This window comes from Cygnus olor, chromosome 3, assembly GCF_009769625.2.
Source record: "Cygnus olor isolate bCygOlo1 chromosome 3, bCygOlo1.pri.v2, whole genome shotgun sequence".
Taxonomy (NCBI): Eukaryota; Metazoa; Chordata; class Aves; order Anseriformes; family Anatidae; genus Cygnus; species Cygnus olor.
The window spans coordinates 116125991-116142647 of NC_049171.1; the positions used below are offsets into that span (position 1 = coordinate 116125991).

Below are 16657 nucleotides of genomic sequence, written 5' to 3' on the forward strand. Positions count from 1 at the left end.
AAAAAAAGGAACAGAAATGAAATGCTCTGAATGCTGGTGTTTATCCCACTTGCATTTTTTCATCTAATAACTGAACTGTATAAATTTAGTTGATATTTTGAAAATTTGTTTTCGTAATTGAGATGGGGAAAATTATGTATTTTTAAAGCAATTGTTTTCTTTTTCTATAATTGCTTGTTCTCTCTAAATAGAGTTACACAAAATTGTATTTTGAGAAATAATTGATAAAAAAGTCAGAATTCACCTATTTTTCTTTTTAAAAAATGAACCAGCTCTGTTCTGCTAAGTAGAATTCCCTGTAATATGAACTATATGCATTTAGTTTTATTTTCACTCTAAAGAAAAAAAGAAAATTGATTTCCTATTACAGCTCCATCCTAATAATGCTGTTACAATATATTTTCAGTTGCATAGAATTTCAACCAATCCATATAAATGGAAATTAAGCTGCTTGGATTTGCTCTTCATAGGCATCATTTTGGAAAACTGGATGCCAACTCCAGTGCAGCTCGGCTCTCATTTTGCTGTGCTTAGTCCTACAGGAGTAAGTGGCCCTGACTTGGGACGAGTCCACAATTTTACTGTATAGCACCTGATGTGGTGTGGCTACCATCTTTGGGATATTTGTCTTTATGGGATCTATTGTAATTGTCACCTTGCTCACAATTTCCATATTGGTTGCAGATGATTAGATATAGGCCAGATGGGATTGCAGGTCACACAAAGGCAGCAGATTTTGAAATGTTTGCGTGCCCATAAATGAGAAGGAAAAATGTCTAGTGTAGATTGTTTGACAGCTGTGGAGCAGTATGGCAGTGTAGCATCCCAAATACCTGGAGCCAGCCCTGCTGGCTGTGTATGGCAGGATTGGCACCATGGAAAAGCAAAGAGAGCTTTGTGCTTTCCTCCTGGGGCTCTACATATGCCATAATTCTCCTTCAGTGTTTGGTCTATGACAAAACCTGGTTTAATATAGCAGAGCTTGATTGTGCTTATTTTTATGAAACAAAAATGCTGTCATAAACGGGTTTGGATTGTTGCTGGTTGTAGCCGCAGTCGAGCAGTTGCTCAGCAATTGGATTTGCTGCCTCTTGGCGCTTTTTATATAACACCGCTGAGGCTCAGTGCTCTCATGGGTTACGCCAGGTCAGCTTTTCATTCCTTTCCTTTTTCTTTCTTTCTCTCTCCCTCTCTCAATTTTTTTAATCAAAAAGATTTTTATTGGTGCTCTGGAAAAACAAACACAACACACCGCTGTGAGTTTTGTAACTGAACCAATAAAAAATGAAATTCACTGATGGATTCTTTAATAACAGCAAGTGAGCCCAGTTTCTAAATGGATTTTATATTGTGCCGCTGTGCATAAAAACCACGCAGCAATAGCCCTGTGCTGAGGGGGCTGCGTGCAGGGGAGCACCCCCAGGCCTCTTGTTCCTCATCCGAAGGGCCTCAGGTGGGATCTGGGCTAAATACGTTCAGGAATGGAAGTTGCTGAGCCCAGGTGCCCTCAGCCTGCTCTGAAGCCCATGAGCTGTTCCACTTGGTGTTGCCTTTAGCAGTTGCTTTTTGTACACCCCACTTGCATCTGCCCGAGGTATTGCTTTCAGAGCCTCAGCAATTTTTATAAAAGCCATTTTAAACACTTCCCTTTTAATGAAATGGTCCCAGATAAAACATTTAGAGCAAGGTTTTCAAAGCCATTTAGGAACCTCTAGGCAGGAGGAGGTGCCAACTTGGACTCTTGAAAGCATCGCAGCATTTCATATTCCCCACCAGTTCTTTCGGAGGCTGTCCCAGAGCCCGGTGAGGACGAGGGTCGGGCTCAGGCTGACTTTAGGAGGAAAATCACTCAGGACTGACACAAAATGACCCCGTCACTTCGCAGCAGGCTCCATCCCCATCCAGAGGATGCCCGTGGGGTGCCGGGGCCCTCCTGCGGAAAAGGCAGCTCTGCCTCCTACCAAGCGCTGGGACGCGGAGCACGACAGTGAGTTCCTGGACATGTGTTGTCTGGCTCCCAAACAGAGAGATTTTTGCAGCTTTTGAAATCCAGTCTAAGCTCTTGCTCCACAAAGCTCTGCAGAAGCTGCAGAAAGCACTGGCCAGCTGCTGGCAGAGTTGGTTTATAGGAAAATAACGGAGGATAAATGTGACTGTAAGTCCGTCTGTTGTTGCTGTGGTCCGAGGCTTGGCAATGTCGCCTCAAAGAACATGGCTTCAGGACTTAGGTCCTGCTCCTTCTCTCATTTTTTTGTCCGCTCTGTTTCATGCCCAAAGGTGTGGGCAGGGAGCAGGGAAAGCCCAGGGCAGCGCTGGACTCACGTGGGGCTCCGCTGGAACCAGAGCACAGTGGGCAGGCAGCAGCCCACCAAAGACTGCACCTAACCCAGACAGACCATGTTGGAGGGGGGACAAGGACCCCAAGAAGGGGGAGAGAAGATGCTCATCTGTCACTGAGCTCACCAGCTGCCAGGACGCGGAGACACTGGGGCTGTGCTGCTGGTTTGATTACATGGGGCTTATCTACCCGAAGTAAGGGCTATTATCTGCACCGCATTTTGCTCGGGCTTGGTCCAAAAAAAATACATAGAACAGCTGTGGGGCTGTGAAAACTATTTTCATCTGTTTGGCTTTTAAAAATGAATTTACATCAATCTTTCCATGGTCCCCTCCCACCCACACCCTCCCCTCTTGTTTCAGCTATTCTTTCAGAGAGGCGAAGGAGAGCTGGTCCAGGGGAACATCCCCATCCTGCTCTGTTCCTGTGTCCTGTGGCAGACATAGGAAATGCGAAGTAGGCTCGAGCAGGGATGTAACTCTCCTCTCTGAGGGCACGTTGTGGGTTTTTGTCCCTTCGCATTTCCCCTGTGCAGAGCGGAAAGCCATGGATGCGCCGATGACCTCTCACTGATGCTGTAGGCAAGAAGGGACCAGGGAGGGCAGTGATCGGGCTTCCACTTCTGGGTCCCTCACCAGCAAGAGGATTTGAAGCAGGGCGTGCGATGCCCAAAGGAGTGGTTGCAGCTTCTCCAACTCCTTTGACGCCACTGTTCATTGTCTGCTCCCTGAGGGATAGTTTTTGAGGGGGGGAAACCCCATTCTGCCCCGATCAGAGGACGTACAAGCTCTGTTGAGTATTTCTGTCCCTCCTCTGAGTCACTGTTCAGCAGCCACTGCTAACCCCAGGGCTGCTGAGTATCCTTTAAAAAGTACGGATCCTGTAACTTTGGATTGTTTCACAACGTTTCTTTTTTTTTTTTAACAGCTTTTTTTTTTTCTTTGTGCCCTTAAGAAACTGGTGAGAGGAGAGCACTCCTACCAGACTCCTGTAAAGACACCCGTGTGTGCATGTGCATTTATGTGTGTGTTGTACATAAATAATCACAGCCTGGGGAAGTACTGCTGGCTTCAGGCGAAGCCATGTTTTTGCTCATGGCATTATCAAAGTTCATCTCCTGTGTACTCTTAATTCCTAGAATCCAAAGGAGGGAAGGGAAAAAAATAGCATCAGGTGTTTTCTGTTTTTTCCTTGCTAGAACACTATTTAATCTTTGTTGTAGGGTGAGAAGGTGAAGCACCAGACCTCAAAGTAGGCTGCAATAGGATTCTGGCAAGCTTCCCACACTGTAAACTCCATCCATAGGCAACACTTGGTTCGTGCCAAGTTTGCATAGCTAAAAATGACTGGGCCCAAGTTTCAAAAGTGGCTATTTGGCAACAACTAGCACTACATTATTTTTGTCTTAGCAAGGAAAAAAGTCACATTGTGAATGACAAGGAAAAGAAGGTTGGCTTAGCTCCTTCTGGGTAAATCAAAGCAACTTCATTTCTGTGACGCTGCCTTCCTTGTAAAGCGCTTTTGTACCCGAGGATGAAGTGCATCGGTTAACAGACTGGTACTGCTGTCACAAGGCAGCAGCAGTAGCGTGCTCCTATCCTTTCTGCCGCGCTCATCACCCTGCTCTCTGGCATCAGTTGAAGTCTGTGGAGTCATGCCAATTTTCCTTGCCTTATCTGGCTTCCTATCTTGTTTCTCAATTAGAGGAAGTAAATGATCCTTTTCTTTTCGTCTCCCCTTTCTTTGGGAAACGTTAAAGATGGGCTCAAATTGCAGTGGGGCTGCACCGCTGGGGAGCCAGATGGCCGATGGGGGACCTGGAGGTGATTCGGGGGCTCAGGGCTGGGCTCCCTGAGGTCTGGCCTTGTGGCCTGCCTGCTTTACGAACAGCTCAGCTTCGCAGGCTCGCAGCAAGCCCGAGTGCTGGAAGTGGAGGAATCAGGCTCAGCTTCTGTGCCCTCCCTGCAGTAGCACCTGTTCATGCTATTTGGCAAGCTCTAGGAATTATGCTCTAATATTAATTACGTTATCTCTAGTCTGCCTTCGCAAGTATCTTTAATTATTTATTAAAATCATAAATGAATAAGAGGAATAAAAGAGTAGGTGCTGGCCCTTACCGCACGTCCCCCTCAGGTTATGCCATCTTCTAAAGCATCCGGTACAAGCCACTGTCGGAGAACCTTTCGTCAGGCTTCCCCACAGTGCTAGCTGACTTGGGTGAGGTAATTGAGAAGCAGAATAAATTAGTTCCCAGTTGCCGTGGCCAGGTCACCCCCAGTAGCTGAAGCAGGCTGTCTGCAGGGCAGCGGTGTGCCCCGTCACTGCATGCGCTCAGGTTGCCGAACAAGGCACTTGCAGTTGTGGTTTTTCCCTCTTTTTAATAACGAATGACATTCCCAGCATGCCAACATAGGTTGGTGAGTGCCAGCAGCTTTCCCACTGCCTTTGGTGGGAGTTCACTCTCGATACACTGAAAAGGATGGGAAGGCCAAGACTTTCCATGACTGCAGATGTGATATGCTTTAATTTTCAGGCACCAGATATCCAGATCTCTAAAGGAGGCATAACCTGGGGGGAGGGAGGGCAGTTCAAATCTTGTTAAAACCTCATCCTGCTGTAGGGTCTCAAGTTTGGCATTCAAAATCATTAGCACTCTTTAAATTTGGCCTAAAAATCCCTATGAAAAGTTACAGCACGTGCTGAGTAACTACTTTTCACAATGTAATAACTTGGCCCTTTCAAAGAGTAGGTTTTAGAAGCACATATTACCGACTATAGGCTTGCCAAATTTCTTTTTTCCTTTCCAAACTCCAAGCAATGATTCATAGAGACTCATCAATTTTGTCTCTAATAAGGTGCTGTTCTCCCGTTCACAGAGGTAAAGGAAAGCAGAGCAAAATTTCGAAGAAAGATGTTTTGTCTGGGAGTCGAGTCATCCAAAGCCATACATGAAAAGCATTCTGAGGCAGAAAAAAAAACACCACCTGGTGCTACATTAAAAATCGTATTTTCATGTCAATTTAGCATCTGCAGAAATATCGGGTTGATTGCACCGAGGTCTAACATACTGTTTGCAAGACAGTAAATCAACTATTTGCTAGCATACCTTTACCTATACCTTGTGTTTGTGTCACGTGTGCACATCATAGTCACCTGAATAGCACGAATGGTGGGCTGGGCCCACTGATGTCAATCACTGAGTTCTCCAACAGTGAGTTCATTCATGCTTTACTCATTAGTAAAGAGTTGCGCGTTAATAAAATCACTGTGGCTTCTGACAGAGCAAGGATGTGCCCACCCAGAGTGAGACTGATGGCATCGAGCCCCTGGTGCCTGTTCCTAGCAGCGCCCACCTTAGGGGATGTTTCCAGGAGCAGTCAGTGCTGGAGCATTGCATCTGTATGGGTCACATCTGTCTGTTCACCATGTCTGGGCTTTGGGCTCAGAAGAAGAGTCTGGAAACTTAGCACAAAACCCAGGGAGATTAAATATGAACAAGGTTTAAAAATCCCTTCAGTTCCTACATGCACCAGCCATGGCTGCTGTAAAAAAAGACTTTTCTTTCTTCCAGTGCCTTTTCTGATTGCTGTAAGAGCGGTTAGTTGAGAGTTCATCTCCTCGTCTCTTTCTGGTTCCTTTCAAGGCTCTGCTAACAAAACCTGACCCAGACCTGTACAGCTCCCTCCTCTTTCTCCAGAGTCTGAAAAAGACCAAGCCTACCTCACTAGTCATATTTTTTCCTAAGTTTCTGACCAGCCAGGCAGTTTACTTCAGGGTATGATCAAATTCCAAGCCACAGTGTGAAAATGTCAAAGGTCCCTGGAAAATATGTAATTACATTTGAGATTTGGAGGAAACAATTAATGAAATGGAATTTCTTGGCCCTTCTCTCCGTCGGATGATATGTAGTAGCTTGTCTGTGAGCCGAAGCCTGAGTACACTTATGGCACAAAAGAGTTTTTATCATTTTAAAACTTAATTATATAGGCTGTAATTAAGCTATATACAAAATGTCTGGTTCTTTGAAGTATATTAATTTTGGGGAAGTTCTCAAGCACCCAGTAGCTGCAGAACAATCATGAAAGAAGACAAGACTTGAATAATGATGACAGTTGCAAGCCACAAATAATAGGAACAACCTTTCCAAAACAAAGGGTTTCACATTTTCCAAAAGTACGAGCATTATTATTTGTGTGTATTTGCAATTTGTACATGCCTTGGAGGGACTAACCTCAACTATAGTGCTTGAAATAATTGTGGGATGACATAAATGGGCACTTTTCTATTGAGGCAATCGTTTTTCTCGCAGCATGCCAGTTTTTGTTTACTATTCAGCAACTGGAAATGAAAAAACAGTCTAAGTCTACAATAACCAGGACAGGGTACTTGCATAAGCTAATATAAGCCAATATTTTTTGTTTTAAAAAAAAGTGTGGGGGGTGCTAAGTGGGCATTTAGTGCATGTATTTCTGCATTCCTTGCAGAGATTGAGCAGTCCAAAGGGGGCTGCTTTCTGCTCATCTGTACAGCACCTAGCCAGAGCCATGTCCTACAAGTGACAGAAATACAGGTAATGAATTCAGCACTGGCAGCAAAAACATCTTTGTTTCAGCCTTTACTATGTGGTCTCTATTTTAATAATAGGTCCCCAAAAACATTTTCTTTCAGGCTAAGGTCTGTATGCATTTGGAGATGAAGGACTTTATTTCTTCATTTAAAGGGCTGCTGTGAGCTTTAAAATAAACACAGTTCTCTCTGGAAATCTTAACTGTTTTGTGTTGCCTCGGCTTATTGGCGTGCTGCATCTGGCAGGCCACCGTGCGTGGTCCAGACTCAGGGCTTCAGCATCTTCTCTGTCTTCTCTGCACTAAAGTGACAGCACCCATCCGAGCACTTCTTCCTTCTTCGGGCCTGGTTGACAGCGGTGAAATTTAAGCCGCTATCAGCAAGTTTCAGCGTGCCAGCCCCTCTGGGGAGCAGAGCAGAGCCGTGCCTCTCTGAAGGAGGGAGCTGCACTGCAGGCAGACGTTCATTTTGCAAATAGCCATGCTGCTTGGGACAAGGCTTCCCACTCCAGCTGCCGGAGGTTTGCAATCGCATGAATCTGCTAGCAGAAGAAATGAGTTGGGCCTTTCCTGTGCTGCTTCAGGTAAAATCCTCAGCTTAATTTGTGTGACAAACAAAGTGAATTGCAGGCCCTCGGATGCCTCTCCTGGCATGAAGAAGCTTCCCAAACATGTCCATAGTCCTTCCAGGGATTTGGTTTCCGATCCCTAATATTCTTTCTGAAAACTTCTCTTTACTTACTTCTCTCCAGAAAACGTTGACTCAAAATAACTTGTTTTCATTTGACTTTCTCTGAAACTACTGGAAAAGTTTCATTTAGCTGTGGTCTTTATAAGTAGTTCCCACTATAAAATCAAAAGCAAGATTCTTAGTCAAATGCAAGGCTCTTTAAAACTGAACCCAGGTATGGAGCGTGGAATCGTTCCTGTTCCCCTCTGTCTGTGGGAACCATCCTTTTTCTGCTTGCTCACAGCAATGGGGAAGTTAATGGCCTATTCCTGGCTTTCTTAGCCACATTTCCTAAAGGCAAGTTATAGCCTGGGAAATTGGCTGTCAAGCCAATAAAATCATGTGGTTGCATTAGGCCTCTTTGCACTTAAATGGGCTTAGAAATAAAGATAAGCCTGGTTAAGTGGAAAACTCTTGGTATTTAAGCAACAGCCATTTACGTTTCTTTATTTTTCTTTCCTTCTTTCCTTTCTAAGGGAGTTCTGGGGCCTGCCTTGATGTAGAAATGCCAAAAAACTACCCCAAACTTTGACTTTAAACTGGAAGGGTGAGATCTTGGGAATACTTATATGAATTCAAGTAATTTCCTTAAAACACTCACCTCCAGAGAGGAAGGATGTTCTCAAAGTGGAGGCTTAAATAATCTTTCTTCATCTAAAAGTGCATACTGGACGTACTCGTGTATTTCAAAGTCCCCATACATTAGCTTTATTAAAACAAGCAAGTCCATGGTACCACACTGGAAGTTTATTGTACATTAAGAGTCACATCAGGGCAGCTGTCTGCATGCGATCTGAGTAGGAATGCACTTTATGTTTCCAATTACAGACAATGAGCAATTAATGCGCTGAAATTGAATGAAAGGGAGGAACTATTTACAAAACCCCTGCTTCTTTCTCTAGCTCAAACCCGTAAATCACTTTGAAAAAATTGACGAACAATTCAAAAATTGCTCAGAAGCTGGAGGAAATTAGTAGTAATGGGTCTGTGTGCATTGCAACAAACCTCTCGTTTTCATAGCAGCGAGCAGGAATTCTCTGTCCCGGGTCCGTGTCCACCAGCGGCATCCTGCGGTGTGTCTCCTGGGCTGCAGCGAGTAATCCAGCCTTTTAGAGGAGTGTATAAAAATCCAAACCTTTCGAGCTCCCCTCCTAATTGGATTTATATAATTTTAGTTTCAGTGGGGGAGGTTCTGAAAGGGACAAATAGGAGGAAAGTGCCCTTTTCCGTGTGTTTTTAATTGCCTCCAGTATGCTGTTACTTCCACAGGTAAAAAGTGAACTTAAAGTCTCGCTGTGCCAGGAATGTCTAAACACACAGTTAAAGCAGTGCTGCTCTGGTAGCCTGGACTGTCTACAGACATAAGGCAGACAAGGCTCGCAGGTAAAGGTAATCTTGTTCACTAGGTCAGCTCGTGCAGCTGGAACAGCTTTTGGGTGCACAGAACTACACAGAAAAGGCTTGTGTGCCTGAAAATGTGATTATTTTTTCCAGCCGCTCTAACTAGTCCAATTAGGGTTTGTGGGGAGAGTTAGCTTCATTCTCTGGCAAACAGAAAGTAGAAGTAAATAATACATTTTAAGATGTTAGGAAACATCTAGTTGGACAACCTGTTAATTCTGGCCTATGGAATTGTATTAGGTGTTGTAATTGTCATAATGGTGTGTTTGGCTGTGGCATGTCAGCTTCCTCGGCCTTGCTTCAGGAGACGTGGATCCACCAGCCCGAGGCAGTGAACCCGGGCCGTTGGCCATTTGCTCCCACTGCCTTCATCTGAAAGGGTCTGGTCTCACTTCTACCCAATGCTTCCCACTCAAGTGCCAGGATTAGTATGTGGCACTCAAGAAAGGAGGAGCTGAGCCTGTCAAAACTTACATGAAAAGTGCAATGATTTTTCTTGAAAGAAATAGATGATGGCTTTTAATCTGCTTTCTTAATTGTCCATTGTGTTTATTGTCCTGTTTATCAAAGGGTATGGCTGGACTTGTGGCTCTGCAAATACCTGGGCTGAGCGGAGAGCTGACTTCGATCAAAAATGTTAGCAGTGGCTAGGAAGAAGACACTATTTCTAATGGCTTCACAGCAGATTAATTGAGGGATTTTTTGTTAAGGCTTCTGAAGGACAGGGCTAGGTTGCTAATTCCACCAAGCTGAAGGCTGGAATTGGGTTTCCTCCAAGACGGCAGCTTGTGTGCAGGACAAAGCAATTCTTGGCGTATGGAAACCTAATATTGGATCTGTCCCTGGTGATCTCAGAGCTGGAAGTGAACAGGCAAAGAGCACAAGTTCATTGCGACTGTCCAAGTTGGTTGAGTTTTTTTCAAAGTAAATGTGTTGTGGTTGGAAACTGCTGATGTGTCAAATCTGAAATGCCTTACAAGAAAGGGTCAGTTTCAGACAATTTTTCATTTGAAGAAAAAACAAGGTAGAATGTCTCAAAATTGTTAAAGCAAAAATTTTTAGCATTTTTCAGGTAAAAGTTATGACTTTCTCATCTAAAACAGCGTGCTGTATAGAAACATACTCTCATTGTAGTAAAAATATTGGAAAATGGTTGTGTGTCGAAATCCTAATAACACATTACAGAAATGAAATCTTTCAGTTATTCTAAATTATTCTTTTAAACTTTCACAGCACACAAAATTGCCAAGGTTTTCATCAGAACTCACAATAGGAAATATTTTCAATGCACTAAACATGATACATTCAGTAAGAACTGATTCTCAGCATGTTTAAAGTCTGCTTGCAACATCATTTGTTCAGTCCAGAAGTGCAGTGTTACCTCAAGGCTGGCAATTTCAGAAGCTTCTGACTTCTGGACTTTGTTTTTATTTATTCACTTTGGTTTGTCTTGAGTGTGGTCTGGCAGCAGGGCCAAACATTGCCCCAACCTAGTGGTGTATGTCTTCTCCATTTTAAGGCTGCAGTCCTTGCTGGAACAGTGCTTCAGGCTCTATTCCTGATGCCCGGTAGGACGAGGTGTAGGTCCTTTCTCCTAAGGCCAAGGAGCTGCATTTGCAAGAGGGAACCATCATGCCTCAACCTCAGTTCCTTTCCTGCTGTGTACTCGCTGAAGCTGTTGACTCGCAACACATGGTTGTCATCCGAGCTGCCAGTGAGCATCCCCAGTGTCCTAACCAAGAAGCAGATATTTTCCCAGTGGCTAATGTCATTCATGCAAGGAAGAAACATTAGAGAAGCACACAGTCTTGAAGCACTCTACTTGGCTGACAGCTGAGAGCTGAAGTCAGCCAGAGAGAGGAAGAGGCACCAGATGGTCTCGGGGACTGCATCCCACTGCGGCGTGGAGCTGGGAGGAGAAGAAGAGAACCACCCTGTCCGCTCACTAGGACGGGGGGTGATTGTCGCCCAGGGCAGTGGTTTTACCCCCAGCAGATGCTGTACCAAGCAGAAGGGAAATGGGCTATAACCACAGCAGCAGGCACCTCTCTGCTCTGTTTGTGCCTGGCCGGGTGGCATGGGTGAGCCTGGGCCCTGGCAGGAGCTGTCTGGGCTTGTTTTGCTGAGCCAAGCTCTGACCAAGGTAACGCACACCAAACTCAGGCTGGGGGGTTCCTCTTCACAGGGTCGTCTTCTCCAAATCTAGGTCACCAGAAAAGGGCTGGTTTTGTTCCTCTGATAACCCAGTAAAACAACAGCTCTTCGTTCTGAACCAGAAAGTAAAGGTTAAGGAAAGGGTTTGGGGTGATTGCTTGGTTTTTGTTTCTTTGCCTGCTTTTACAATTCCAAATTTAGCTAGGACAGGCTTTTAGCGGTCTTCTTAAGGGAAAATGGTCTCTTAAAGTATCTCAGGAACATTGTTTCACTGTAATCAGTTACACAAGTTTAATAGCTAGAAATGGTTTCAATATTACATTTTTTATTTAAATAATAAAACCATATGTTAGTGGGATAGCATCATAAGGAGATAATTCGGTGCAGGGAACTGTTACTTTGTTTTGGAATTAGATTAAGTCATAAATAAATACTACTTTGTCCTTAAGTTAGAAAATCGTTCCCATCCAAACAGCCTCTTAAGACATTTTCCACCTGTTAAAGGACGTGTAGTATTGGGAGTCTTTCATAACAGTGGAAACTGGCTCAAACTTTCAACGGGTTTGTAGAAAATAAACCAGCGTTGATTTATGAGTTGAACTACGACAGGGAACATGTAAGCAAATAAAAACAATGAACTGAGAAAAAAGCAAATATACTGTTGATTTGGCACCGCATGAATCATACGGGCAAATCTGAGAGGAATAGGAGGAACGAGCTTCAGAGTGATGGATTGGGAAAGGGGATCTGATCCCTGGGTAATGAAATGTGAGGGGGTCTTGCCTTATGCTATTGACCTAGAGGTAGCCTGGAGGAAAGTGATTCCTTCTGACTATACAGTGTTAGTTAAAACAATCCCCTGGGCTCAAATATCAGCTATTAAAATAAATTCAGGAGACAGAGGAAGCAATGTTTATAAGTTGGAAGTTTGAGCTGCTTTTTAAACAATTGTGGATCTACAGATTCTGAACTGGAAACGTGATACGGCGGGAAGAGGGCAAGAGGAAACGACAAGAGGGTAAACTGGGGGTGAGGTGGTAGAGCAGGGGACTGGGAGGCAACGTGGTCTTTTTGGGGGTGGAGGGAGGAGGCATTTTTGCAGGGCAAAGCAGAGAAACTCCCTATACATGCTTTCGCCTCACCTTTCTCCATTCAAAGAGCCGTCGCATGAGGATGCCACAAAAACTCAGGCTGCCCCAAAGATAACAAGGGCTTACAGCACATCTGGGTGTGTTTGGATTTTCAGCCATGATTATGAGAGCTGGTCACTATTTTCCAGCAGAACATTTTTCCTCCAGAAATGATTTTTCATTGAAGCTGAGATCTTTTATGGAAAAGTGAATGTGGCTTGGTTCTGGAATATATATATATATATATATATATATATATATATATATATATTTAATCAGTAATAAAAACAAGGATGTCAACATCATAGCAGAAACCTTTCAATTTAATCGCAGCAGCACCAGCAAAAGACATCTTTAACAACAAAAGAAATCTTTTAGTTGACCACTGAGCAATTTTGGTTTTGGAACAAGCGTGTTTTTTATAATTGTGGCATTTCCCTTAAGTGATCACTTGAGTTTCAGCACTACTCCAAAGCATTTTGGAAAACTGAAACTCTAATTTGGGTAACAGCATGACCCAAGCATTACAGGGATGCACTTGAAATGGCTTCTCCTCTCCTCTCTGGCATTACCCTGTGATGTTGTATCCAAGCAAGTCGCTTTTCCTGCCTTGCCTATTTCTTCTAGCCTGGAAGCTGATTAAAGCAGGGGAGCTCTCTTTTGCTGAGCAAATACTCTTACACAGTGCTGTTCTCATTTTGGTCCCTAACTTCTCTGTGTGTATATGTTTATATATCTAAAAGTGTGTATTACATATAAATACAGAAATGCAGGTAGGAAGAGTTATTAGTGGGTCTGCTCTGCTTACAGTTATTCTGTTGCTTCTCTGACAGGTGGATTTGTTTGTTACTCTAAATAATACAGTGAGCCTCAGAGTGTCAGAGCTTTCTCTTTCTTTCTTGATGCTAGAGGTAGGCTGTGGCTTTTCCAAATGACCTTTCACCATTTAAGATCTTGTCCATGTCTAATAATGACACACAAGCAAATGCCCCTCTGTTCGCACACACATCCCTATTGTATCTTTTCTTGTACTTTATAGTCCCACGCGGTTGCTTTGGTGGGAGTCTCATCATCTATTCCTCTGCCATTTATGAGCAGGATTGGTGTCTGGAATTTCGCAAAGCGCCAGGTGAAAGACAGGCTCAGAGATCCTTGTATACAATTCTGAAAAAAATGTGAAAGGCAATGAAATCTGAGCTTGGGCTTTCAGAGACAACTTGACAAGTCAATTGCCCTGTTAGGAGTTGACAACAGTGACCCTGATAGTAGAAACGATCCGTTTCCTCTGTTTTAATTTATCACCCCAGGATTCTGAGTAGCTGCTCAGTAGCACAGTCTTCAGATACTGATATAGCATCAGTCCCAAGTGGGACATTTTGTCAAGGGAAAGTTTACAGTCCTAAAAAAAAAAAAAAAAAAAAAAGCCCCAGGAATGCACAACATGTTTATTGTTCAGGGCCAAATCTGATATATGTGAAGCCTCATGTTTTAAAGTTCCTTGCAAAATATAGGATGGTTGTGCACATTGTTCCTCTCTCTTTTTAGGCATTTAAAACAGTGTTCTCAAATGCTGTCATTCTACAGATGTAAAGAACAGCATCCTCAGTCATTCAGAATTAAAGGTGGACAAAAAAGCCCGTACAGAAGATGTCTGGGGAAAAACACTCAAATGAAAGAATTTGTTTCAGTAGCATGCACAAGCTTTTTTTTTTCATTTCAAAGGGCACTGATGGGAAGGATGCTTAGTTTTGTAGGCCTGTTCTTGAAGCTCAGAAATTGTGAAAACACTTCCACAAGTGTTACCAGGACTTTTACAGTCACACTCAAGACCTCAGAGAGAGAACAATCAGGAGAGACAAAAAAGGGAGAAAAAATCAGATTCATAAAAATGTACTTAAAACATGTACTTCTTTATATATTAAAAAAAAATAATCAGCAAGTAGATAAATAACAAATGCCAATGAAAAATTTTGAATTAGAAATTCACTCTTGCCTGGTGCTTCTGCTGCATCTTTCCTGAGCTGCTGCGCCAGGGAACCAGTGCTCAGACTCAATTTGGGTACCACTTTCTTCATGTCACTAATCCAAAACACATTTCACAGGTGAGAAACTGAGCCCCAGGGATGTCGAAAGGGCAGAGGGGATTTAGGAGTCTGCTTTATGCTCTTAAATTAGGAGCCTACATTCCCTATAGAGCCAGTAAGTGCACTGCTCCTGAGAGTGCTCTGAATCACCCAGCCCAGCTCACTCAACTGGCTATAATGGAAGCCTGAGCTCTTAATATAGGCATTGAAATTAGATGTTTGAGTTAGATGGGCGAATACCCCCCCGGTGCAATGCATCCAGATTTATACAGGAAGTCTGTGGCAGAGGCAAGAATTGAACCCAGCTTTCCTGTGACCATCTTTTTATTCCCAAGCTTCCAGTTAAACTATAATCCATCTTGAACCACTTACTGGAAATAGTTCCCTAAAAATAAATTGAAAGTCTAAGTGATCAGGAAGTTTACCTAAACTTCAGAGGCAGGTTAATATGAGGGTACTTTGGTTTGACTCATTGGATTGGCTCTTCTCGCAGAGCTTACTTTACTCTTCTCTGCGGGCTTACTTCAGTCCTCTGCTCCTGGAGATCGGTTGTTCCTGCGAGGTGCATCCTTCAAAACTTCACACGGTTTGCCTCATGAAAAACATGCACCAGTGAGACTTGGACAAATGGTTAAAGAAGAAAATCAGGGGATCTCAGATGAGAGAGGTCTGCTTTGCTTCTTACCTGAAAGGCATTGCCAACACAGATTGGGTTCTTCAGCAGTTGGAGGAGGGGACATCACAGCCCTCGCGTGGCAGCTGACGGGAGGTTTGCAGCCTCTTGGTACTCCTCTGACAGTGCCATGGGGGGGCTGTTTTCCAAACTGTTTTTTTGTGCTGGTGGTGTTAAACATAAGCGGCTTTGGAGTGGGTTTGCTGGGAGAAATCAGCCTGTAATAAATTTGAGAGGTAATTTGGCCTCTTACACTTGTTGCTTCACTTCTGAGCACAATATGTGTGCTGCTAACAGAGACACGACTGTTAAATATGGTCACAGGACAAAAGTTAGCTGACATCATTAAATTGCTATAAATTTTTACTTTTTTTTTTTTTTTCTAAACTTAGCTTGGCATAGACTCAGAGCAAATGCAGGGAGGTGCACGTTAGCTGCAGAACAACCTGGTCTGTTTCGGAAGGTGCTGGTGTCCCAAACGTGCTGCCGCTGGTCCCAAGCTCTGGTTGAGGGTCCTCTGTGAAGCCGTGGCATGAGCCTGCAGCAGCCTCAGGCACCGGTGCTTAATGAGTAAGGATGTTTAGTTTGAGGACAGGAATGCCCAGTAGTCTGGGAGAAGCCCTGATGGCTCTCAGTGGTCTGTTGGATGTGAAATATGTGGAAATCAGTGATGTGCGCTGTGCCGCTTGCAGGGTGGCGTCAGCACCCAGCTGATGGTTCCTCCTGGGGCCACTGATGGGAGCACAGAGAGCTGCAGAGCTGGCTTCAGGCAGAGTGCTGCAATGCCTGAGTGTGGGTGATTTTCAGTGTTTGCCCCCATACAGCAGACAATACTATAAAATAGATTTTGTTTAGGTATTATACAGGTATATAGATATATGCTCATGTGCATGCACATGGGTGCAATATATTAAGAGTGTTGAATGAAAAATTTATGAAAGATTTTAGCGAGGTCACTGATTTCATTGCATTTCAGGGTTTCTGTCTGGAAGGGAATTGCAGATTTCATGGGGTAAGTGGTCATTTGTGCACCATCCAGAAGCAGAGCTGCCCTTTTTAAAAGGAGGATTCATAAAACAATTCCATCCAGTCTGAGTATATAAAGCCAGGCATTGCCTAAAAGCAGTTGGAAAACAGCAAACGGGTTTTTTTTTTCACCCTAATGTATGTGAAATCTCCATGGGAATGTTTACATTAGACAAGTGCCTGCCGGCTTTACGAGGACAGCTAAATCCCTGCTGGGGACCTCGTATACCACTGAGCCTGTAGACAGAGATAAGGGCTCACCAAAGCACGACGCAGAGCCTCTCTCTTTTGTATAGAAATCAAAGTGACCTGGTTGGGATGCTCTGCGTTGCCTTCCAGGGGAGATCTAGACCTTGGGGTGGGGTTTTTGCAGTTAATTCAAAAATGCACAGTGAGCCCAGTGCTGATGAAATGAAAGCCCAGCTCAGGGTAGCGTGGGACACCAGCTGACCTGGAAACCCCTGAAGCTGGGTCCAAAAAATGCCATTCAGCAGCATGTGGCTATGGTCCCCTGTGGAGCAAGTCTGTAAGTACCCTCTCTAGAAAGTGGGGAGAT

At 43.9% G+C, this 16657-nt stretch overlaps 1 long non-coding RNA gene across 1 annotated transcript in view; it reads left to right on the forward strand.

Moving 5' to 3' along the window:
• The window catches only part of LOC121066812, a 139513-nt gene that overhangs the window by 107713 nt on the left and 15143 nt on the right, over window positions 1–16657 (forward strand). The window lies entirely within an intron of this gene.